This window comes from Procambarus clarkii, chromosome 54 (genome assembly GCF_040958095.1).
Source record: "Procambarus clarkii isolate CNS0578487 chromosome 54, FALCON_Pclarkii_2.0, whole genome shotgun sequence".
Lineage (NCBI taxonomy): Eukaryota > Metazoa > Arthropoda > Malacostraca > Decapoda > Cambaridae > Procambarus > Procambarus clarkii.
This window is the reverse complement of record NC_091203.1, coordinates 25,319,118-25,328,791: the sequence shown is the minus strand read 5'-3', so window position 1 is coordinate 25,328,791 and position 9,674 is coordinate 25,319,118.

Here is a 9,674-nt window from a genome sequence, read left to right as displayed (position 1 = left end):
GGTCCCCCCCCCACCCCGCCCTCCTCCCCCCCTTACACCAATAATGGCAGTTTGAAATTTATTTTTGAACTCGAGGCGACAGTCGTTGGTTCAACCGTCGCTTACATGTTTGCGGTGCGGGGCGCCAGGAGGCCTGCTGTGTGCCAGCCCCGAGGCTCTGTGTGTTAGGGGTGCCTCTGGCCTCCATCACACTAGGTGTTAGGGGTGCCTCTGGCATCCATCTCACTAGGTGTTAAGGTGCCTCTGGCATCCATCTCACTAGGTGTTAGGGTGCCTCTGGCATCCATCTCACTAGGTGTTAGGGTGCCTCTGGCATCCATCTCACTAGGTGTTAGGGTGCCTCTGGCCTCCATCACACTAGGTGTTAGGGGTGCCTCTGGCATCCATCTCACTAGGTGTTAAGGTGCCTCTGGCATCCATCTCACTAGGTGTTAGGGTGCCTCTGGCATCCATCTCACTAGGTGTTAGGGTGCCTCTGGCATCCATCTCACTAGGTGTTAAGGTGCCTCTGGCATCCATCTCACTAGGTGTTAGGGTGCCTCTGGCATCCATCTCACTAGGTGTTAGGGTGCCTCTGGCATCCATCTCACTAGGTGTTAAGGTGCCTCTGGCATCCATCTCACTAGGTGTTAGGGTGCCTCTGGCATCCATCTCACTAGGTGTTAGGGTGCCTCTGGCATCCATCTCACTAGGTGTTAGGGGTGCCTCTGGCATCCATCTTACTAGGTGTTAGGGGTGCCTCTGGCATCCATCTCACTAGGTGTTAGGGGTGCCTCTGGCATCCATCTCACTAGGTGTTAAGGTGCCTCTGGCATCCATCTCACTAGGTGTTAAGGGTGCCTCTGGCATCCATCTCACTAGGTGTTAGGGGTGCCTCTGGCATCCATCTCACTAGGTGTTAGGGTGCCTCTGGCATCCATCTCACTAGGTGTTAGGGTGCCTCTGGCATCCATCTCACTAGGTGTTAGGGTGCCTCTGGCATCCATCTCACTAGGTGTTAAGGTGCCTCTGGCATCCATCTTACTAGGTGTTAGGGTGCCTCTGGCATCCATCTCACTAGGTGTTAGGGGTGCCTCTGGCATCCATCTCACTAGGTGTTAGGGTGCCTCTGGCATCCATCTTACTAGGTGTTAGGGGTGCCTCTGGCATCCATCTCACTAGGTGTTAAGGTGCCTCTGGCATCCATCTTACTAGGTGTTAGGGGTGCCTCTGGCATCCATCTCGCTAGGTGTTAGGGTGCCTCTGGCATCCATCTCACTAGGTGTTAAGGTGCCTCTGGCATCCATCTCACTAGGTGTTAGGGGTGCCTCTGGCATCCATCTCACTAGGTGTTAAGGTGCCTCTGGCATCCATCTTACTAGGTGTTAGGGGTGCCTCTGGCATCCATCTCGCTAGGTGTTAGGGTGCCTCTGGCATCCATCTCACTAGGTGTTAAGGTGCCTCTGGCATCCATCTCACTAGGTGTTAGGGGTGCCTCTGGCATCCATCTCACTAGGTGTTAAGGTGCCTCTGGCATCCATCTCGCTAGGTGTTAGGGTGCCTCTGGCATCCATCTCACTAGGTGTTAAGGTGCCTCTGGCATCCATCTCACTAGGTGTTAAGGTGCCTCTGGCATCCATCTCACTAGGTGTTAAGGTGCCTCTGGCATCCACCTCACTAGGTGTTAGGGTGCCTCTGGCATCCATCTCACTAGGTGTTAGGGTGCCTCTGGCATCCACCTCACTAGGTTAAAGTTACTATAACATCCAGCTCAAAAATTATGAGTAGGATTAAGACAAAGGAGGACAGCAAGAGGCTACAAGATGACCTGGATAAACAATGGATGGTCCAACAGCTCCAGGATTTAACTCCAGTAAATACATGTAAAGTAATGAAATTAGGTGTAGGGAGCAGGCGGCCGGATACAAGGTACCAAATTGGATATGAAATCCTTCATGAAACTCTTTACGAGTCTGGGGAGACATGATCACTACATGTAGAGAGGGTAGATACAGACAGACTATTTATCACAGGTGGTACTCACACAATGGAACACAGGTGGAAACTCGAGTATCCAGATGAGCCACAGAGACATTAGAATGAACTTTTTCAATGTCAGAGTAGTTAGTAAATAGAATTAATGGCAGTATGGAGGCTGACTCCATACACAGTTTCAAGTGTAGATATGATAGAGCCCAATAGGCTCAGGAACCTGTACACCAGTTGATTGACAGTTGAGAGGCGGGACCACAGAGCCAGAGCTCAACTACTGCAAGCACAGCAATGTGTTACGGGGGGTGAATCCTTACAAACACGTACCCACTAACGAAACCTTTACATCCGTCCTCAACCATGGTGACTTAGATGGTAGTTATTAATGAGTTTGAGATCCGTATAGCGCTCAGAGGTTGTTTATAACAATAACAACCGCGGGTTGTGAAGTTTCTAAGCTCGTAAGATGTTAAATAAATACATAGCCGCCATGATTGAGAAAAGATGTACAGGTTTCGTACACGTTTCTGGCGAGGAAAAACAGTTGCATTTTGTACGGAGTGGGAAATGGGGCGGACGGGATGTATATATCACTTGAGGGCCATATTAGTGCCTTGAAGATATAGGTTGTGACCGCTCGCTGCGGGTCTATCTGTCTGTTGTGTCCTTGGTCGGTCAACACCTGTCTGTCTGTCTGTCTGTCTGTCTGTCTGTCTGTCTGTCTGTCTGTCTGTCTGTCTGTCTGTCTGTCTGTCTGTCTGTCTCTCTGTCTCTCTGTCTCTCTGTCTTTCTGTCTCTCTGTCTCTCTGTCTCTCTGTCTGTCTGTCTGTCTGTCTGTCTGTCTGTCTGTCTGTCTGTCTGTCTGTCTGTCTGTCTTGCATGGTGGGGTGGCACCACAGGTGGGGGGGGGGGCTAGCTGGCACTAGAGCGGGAGTAATCAGGTCCTGAGGCCGCCCTCAAGTGCTGGTTCATCGCTTCTCTCCGCCTCAGGTTAAGAGAAATGTGTAGAGGAGCCCAGGGACCAGATTCACGAAGCAGTTACGCAAGCACTTACGAACCTGTACATCTTTTCTCAATCTTTGGCGGCTTTGTTTACAATTATTAAACAGTTAATGAGCTCCGAAGCACCAGGAGGCTGTTTATAACAATAACAACAGTTGATTGGCAAGTTTTCATGCTTGTAAACTGTTTAATAAATGTAACCAAAGCCGTCAAAGATTGAGGAAAGATGTACACGTTCGTAAGTGCTTGCGTAACTGCTTCGTGAATCTTGGCCCAGGCTTTTATCTCACAACTTGTCCGAGGTATTGATAGTTGTGGTGGTGGTGGTGTTGGAGATGGTGGTGTTGGAGATGGTGGTGTTGGAGATGGTGGTGTTGGAGATGGTGGTGGTGCTGGTGGTGGTGTTGGTGGTGTTGGAGATGGTGGTGTTGGAGATGGTGGTGTTGGAGATGGTGGTGGTGGTGATGGTGGTGTTGGAGATGGTGGTGTTGGAGATGGTGGTGTTGGAGATGGTGGTGTTGGAGATGGTGGTGGTGGTGGTGGTGTTGGAGATGGTGGTGTTGGTGGTGGTGGTGTTGGTGGTGGTGGTGGTGTTGGAGATGGTGGTGTTGGAGATGGTGGTGTTGGAGATGGTGGTGGTGGTGGTGGTGGTGTTGGAGATGGTGGTGTTGGTGGTGGTGGTGTTGGTGGTGGTGGTGGTGTTGGAGATGGTGGTGGTGGTGGTGGTGTTGGAGATGGTGGTGTTGGAGATGGTGGTGGTGGTGGTGTTGGAGATGGTGGTGTTGGTGGTGGTGGTGTTGGAGATGGTGGTGTTGGAGATGGTGGTGTTGGTGGTGGTGGTGTTGGAGATGGTGGTGCTAATGGTGGTGTTGGAGATGGTGTTGGAGGTGGTGGTGTTGGAGATGGTGGTGTTGGAGATGGTGGTGTTGGTGGTGGTGGTGTTGGAGATGGTGGTGTTGGAGATGGTGGTGGTGTTGGAGATGGTGGTGTTGGTGGTGGTGGTGTTGGAGATGGTGGTGCTAATGGTGGTGTTGGAGATGGTGTTGGAGGTGGTGGTGTTGGAGATGGTGGTGTTGGAGATGGTGGTGTTGGTGGTGGTGGTGCTGGAGATGGTGGTGCTAATGGTGGTGTTGGAGGTGGTGGTGTTGGAGATGGTGTTGGAGATGGTGGTGAAGATAGAAATGCGGCTCTCGTACCCACCTAAGAGTGCTTACCAAAAAGTGCTGGTCTTTTGTTGGGTATAAGTTGTGGAAGCCACCTCCCTCCACAACTCTTAAGGTCAGATCTGACAAAGAATCCACACGTCAGTATACATACATTATAATACAGCAGGTACAAGGCTCACCTGCCTGTAGCCAGCGACAGGTGGATACACCCTCCCACACACACCCTCCCACACACGCACCCTCCCACACACACCCTCCCACACACGCACCCTCCCACACACGCACCCTCCCACACACGCACCCTCCCACACACGCACCCTCCCACACACGCACCCTCCCACACACGCACCCTCCCACACACGCACCCTCCCACACACGCACCCTCCCACACACGCACCCTCCCACACACGCACCCTCCCACACACACCCCCTCCCACACACGCACCCTCCCACACACGCACCCTCCCACACACGCACCCTCCCACACACGCACCCTCCCACACACGCACCCTCCCACACACGCACCCTCCCACACACGCACCCTCCCACACACGCACCCTCCCACACACACCCTCCCACACACGCACCCTCCCACACACGCACCCTCCCACACACGCACCCTCCCACACGCACCCTCCCACACGCACCCTCCCACACACACCCTCCCACACACACCCTCCCACACGCACCCTCCCACACGCACCCTCCCACACGCACCCTCCCACACGCACCCTCCCACACGCACCCTCCCACACACACCCCCCCACACGCCCACCCAGGTAACTTCCGCGCCCCCAGGGTGAGTGGGAGGGGGGGAGGGGGGCGCCTACTTCCGGTTTGTCACACTAGAAGATATAATCACCAGCCGGAGGTGTGAGCCCCTGGCGGTACCCGCACTAGCACCACTATCACTACCAGCACTACCACCACCACCACCACCACCACTACCAGCACTACCACCACTACCACTACCAGCACTACCACCACCACCACTACCAGCACTACCACCACCACTACCACCACTACCACCACCACTACCACTACCAAACAGGTTAAGGTGCGATGTTCAGTAGGTTAGCGAGCTTGGGGCCCTACCATAGTGTTCAATGTACTACTAGGGTGTCTATTGGCTGGTTCAAGACCCAATGTTGGTAGTGTGAGGACAGGTACTAGGGTGTACTAGGGTGTATGAGGGCCGCCTCTCATACCAAGTGTATATGAAGGGTTAGTATACCCGCCACCCTTAGATCACCCTAGTTCCCTGCTCCCTGTACCACTGAAGGTATATCCACTGTATTTCCTCCTGTTACTTCAATAACCTAATCAGGGAGCCGGTCGGCCGAGCGGACAGCACGCGGGGCTTGTGATCCTGTGGTCCTGGGTTCGATCCCAGGCGCCAGCGAGAAACAATGGGTAGAGTTTCTTTCACCCTATGCCCCTGTAACCTAGCAGTAAAATAGGTACCTGGGTGTTAGTCAGCTGTCACGGGCTGCTTCCTGGGGGTGGAGGCCTGGTCGAGGACCGGGCCGCGGGGACACTAAAGCCCCGAAATCATCTCAAGATAACCTCAAGATAACCTATCCTCCTAGTCTTTCTTGAGTCTTTCTCTGTGTTCCTTACTGAGGTGTGTGTTGTGTCTTGCGGTGTGTGGGGGTCACCACCTGCATTAATCAGCCACTTACTCATCCACTTGCGAAACCTGTGCATCTTTCTCAATCATGGCGGCTTTTATTTATGATTTATTATGCACAGGGGCCTGATAGCCGAGTGGACAGCGCTCGGGATCCGTAGTCCTGAGGTTCAGGGTTCGATCCCCCCAGTGGAGGCGGAAACAAATGGGAAGAGTTTCTTTCACCCTGATGTCCCTGTTCACCTAGCAGTTAATAGGTACCTGGGAGTTAGACAGCTCCCAGGTACCCAGACAATTTTTTTTTACAAATTATAGAGGACGAATTGTGTGTGTTTCTAGCTATACGTGATTGTATTCACCTAGTTGTGCTTGCGGGGGTTGAGCTCTGGCTCTTTGGTCCCGCCTCTCAACCGTCAATCACTATACGTGATTTGGGGTTATAAGGTGTTTACTATGGGGGAGTCATCGGACCTAACTCCATAAGGTGGGAATAGTGTAATACAACCACTTAGGCACAGATGCTTGACTTTGACTCAAGACACACTTAAGTTTCCAAGAGTCCATGGGCCAGATCCACGAAGCAGTTACGCAAGCACTTACGAACCTGGGGCCAGATCCACGAAGCAGTTACGCAAGCACTTACGAACCTGGGGCCAGATTCACGAAGCAGTTACGCAAGCACTTACGAACCTGGGGCCAGATTCACGAAGCAGTTACGCAAGCACTTACGAACGTGTACATCTTTCCTCAATCTTTGACGGCTTTGGTTACATTTATTAAACAGTTTACAAGCATGAAAACTTGCCAATCAACTGTTGTTATTGTTATAAACAGCCTCCTGGTGCTTCGGAGCTCATTAACTGTTTAATAACTGTAAACAAAGCCGCCAAAGATTAAGAAAAGATGTACAGGTTCGTAAGTGCTTGCGTAACTGCTTTCGTGAATCTGGCCCCAGTGCTATAGTCTGCCACTGATGCTAGGCTTTCCTCACCTTGCCTTTGACTCAAGACACACTTAAGTTACTCTACCACTGATGCTAGGCTGTCCTCACCTTGCCTTTGACTCAAGACACACTTAAGTTACTCTACCACTGATGCTAGGCTTTCCTCACCTTGCCTTTGACTCAAGACACACTTAAGTTACTCTACCACTGATGCTAGGCTGTCCTCACCTTGCCTTTGACTCAAGACACACTTAAGTTACTCTACCACTGATGCTAGGCTGTCCTCACCTTGCCTTTGACTCAAGACACACTTAAGTTACTCTACCACTGATGCTAGGCTGTCCTCACCTTGCCTTTGACTTAAGACACACTTAAGTTTCCAAGCGAATATCGACTTAGAGCCACAACAAAACTCCTGTTGCTCATTATCCCTTAAAACAGCCTTCGTGAGATATTGCTAATGAGATCCGAAGCTTTTCTTAATTCCAACTTTTTTATAATGTAGTATCTTGCAGATACACCATAACCGACTGACTGGGATGCTAGAACCAACAGCATAGTGGATCATCTACAAGATTGTAACGACTCATTTAACATAAAATTTATAAACTTTAATCTGATCTATTAGCCTGTTGTTTGCTCTGATCCATCAGACTATTGTTGCCTCGCACTCTTACAGACGTTACAGTCTGTAAGAGTCTCTAGGTCAGCAGCTGCCTCTAGTGTCTTACAGGTCTGCTGCTTTGTTCTTCCTTTGTGTTCTTACAGGTCTGCTGCCTTGTTCCTTTGTGTTCTTACAGGTCTGCTGCCTTGTTCCTTTGTGTTCTTACAGGTCTGCTGCCTTGTTCCTTTGTGTTCTTACAGGTCTGCTGCCTTGTTCTGTGTGTTCTTACAGGTCTGCTGTTTTGTTCTTTGTGTTCTTACAGGTCTGCTGCCTTGTTCCTTTGTGTTCTTACAGGTCTGCTGCCTTGTTCTTTGTGTTCTTACAGGTCTGCTGCCTTGTTCCTTTGTGTTCTTACAGGTCTGCTGCCTTGTTCTGTGTGTTCTTACAGGTCTGCTGTTTTGTTCTTTGTGTTCTTACAGGTCTGCTGCCTTGTTCTGTGTGTTCTTACAGGTCTGCTGTTTTGTTCTTTGTGTTCTTACAGGTCTGCTGCCTTGTTCCTTTGTGTTCTTACAGGTCTGCTGCCTTGTTCCTTTGTGTTCTTACAGGTCTGCTGCCTTGTTCCTTTGTGTTCTTACAGGTCTGCTGCCTTGTTCCTTTGTGTTCTTACAGGTCTGCTGCCTTGTTCCTTTGTGTTCTTACAGGTCTGCTGCCTTGTTCCTTTGTGTTCTTACAGGTCTGCTGCCTTGTTCTGTGTGTTCTTACAGGTCTGCTGTTTTGTTCTTTGTGTTCTTACAGGTCTGCTGCCTTGTTCTGTGTGTTCTTACAGGTCTGCTGTTTTGTTCTTTGTGTTCTTACAGGTCTGCTGCCTTGTTCCTTTGTGTTCTTACAGGTCTGCTGCCTTGTTCTTTGTGTTCTTACAGGTCTGCTGCCTTGTTCTTTGTGTTCTTACAGGTCTGCTGCCTTGTTCCTTTGTGTTCTTACAGGTCTGCTGCCTTGTTCTTTGTGTTCTTACAGGTCTGCTGCCTTGTTCCTTTGTGTTCTTACAGGTCTGCTGCCTTGTTCCTTTGTGTTCTTACAGGTCTGCTGTTTTGTTCTTTGTGTTCTTACAGGTCTGCTGTTTTGTTCTTTGTGTTCTTACAGGTCTGCTGTTTTGTTCTTTGTGTTCTTACAGGTCTGCTGCCTTGTTCTTTGTGTTCTTACAGGTCTGCTGCCTTGTTCCTTTGTGTTCTTACAGGTCTGCTGCCTTGTTCCTTTGTGTTCTTACAGGTCTGCTGTTTTGTTCTTTGTGTTCTTACAGGTCTGCTGTTTTGTTCTTTGTGTTCTTACAGGTCTGCTGCTTTGTTCTTTGTGTTCTTACTGGTCTGCTGCTTTGTTCTTCCTTTGTGTTCTTACAGGTCTGCTGCTTTGTTCTTCCTTTGTGTTCTTACAGGTCTGCTGCTTTGTTCTTTGTGTTCTTACTGGTCTGCTGCTTTGTTCTTCCTTTGTGTTCTTACAGGTCTGCTGCTTTGTTCTTCCTTTGTGTTCTTACTGGTCTGCTGCTTTGTTCTTCCTTTGTGTTCTTACAGGTCTGCTGTTTTGTTCTTCCTTTGTGTTCTTACAGGTCTGCTGTTTTGTTCTTCCTTTGTGTTCTTACAGGTCTGCTGTTTTGTTCTTCCTTTGTGTTCTTACAGGTCTGCTGTTTTGTTCTTCCTTTGTGTTCTTACAGGTCTGCTGTTTTGTTCTTTGTGTTCTTACAGGTCTGCTGCCTTGTCCTTTGTGTTCTTACTGGTCTGCTGTTTTGTTCTTTGTGTTCTTACTGGTCTGCTGTTTTGTTCTTTGTGTTCTTACAGGTCTGCTGCCTTGTTCTTTGTGTTCTTACTGGTCTGCTGTTTTGTTCTTTGTGTTCTTACAGGTCTGCTGCATTGTTCTTCATTTGTATTCTTTCGTTCTTACGTGTACGAATATGTAATCTATGACACCTGTAGCCTGTTACATATATATGTAACCTCCGCCATCTTTAATCTGCAAGATATGTACCCTATGTAATCTGCACCTTTTGTAATGCACAATGATATCACATTAGTGGGCTATATCTATGATGATATCGTGAAGGTAAGGCGATGATGGGCACCAGGGTTTGGGGTACCCTAAGATATCCAGATAACCTGGGGCCAGATTCACGAAAGCACTTACGAACCTGTCCATCTTTTCTCAATCTTTGGCGGCTTTGTTTACAATTATTAAACAGTTAATGAGCTCCGAAGCACCAGGAGGCTGTTTATAACAATAACAACAGTTGATTGGCAAGTTTTCATGCTTGTAAACTGTTTAATAAATGTAACAAAAGCCGTCACAGATTGAGGAAAGATGTACACGTTC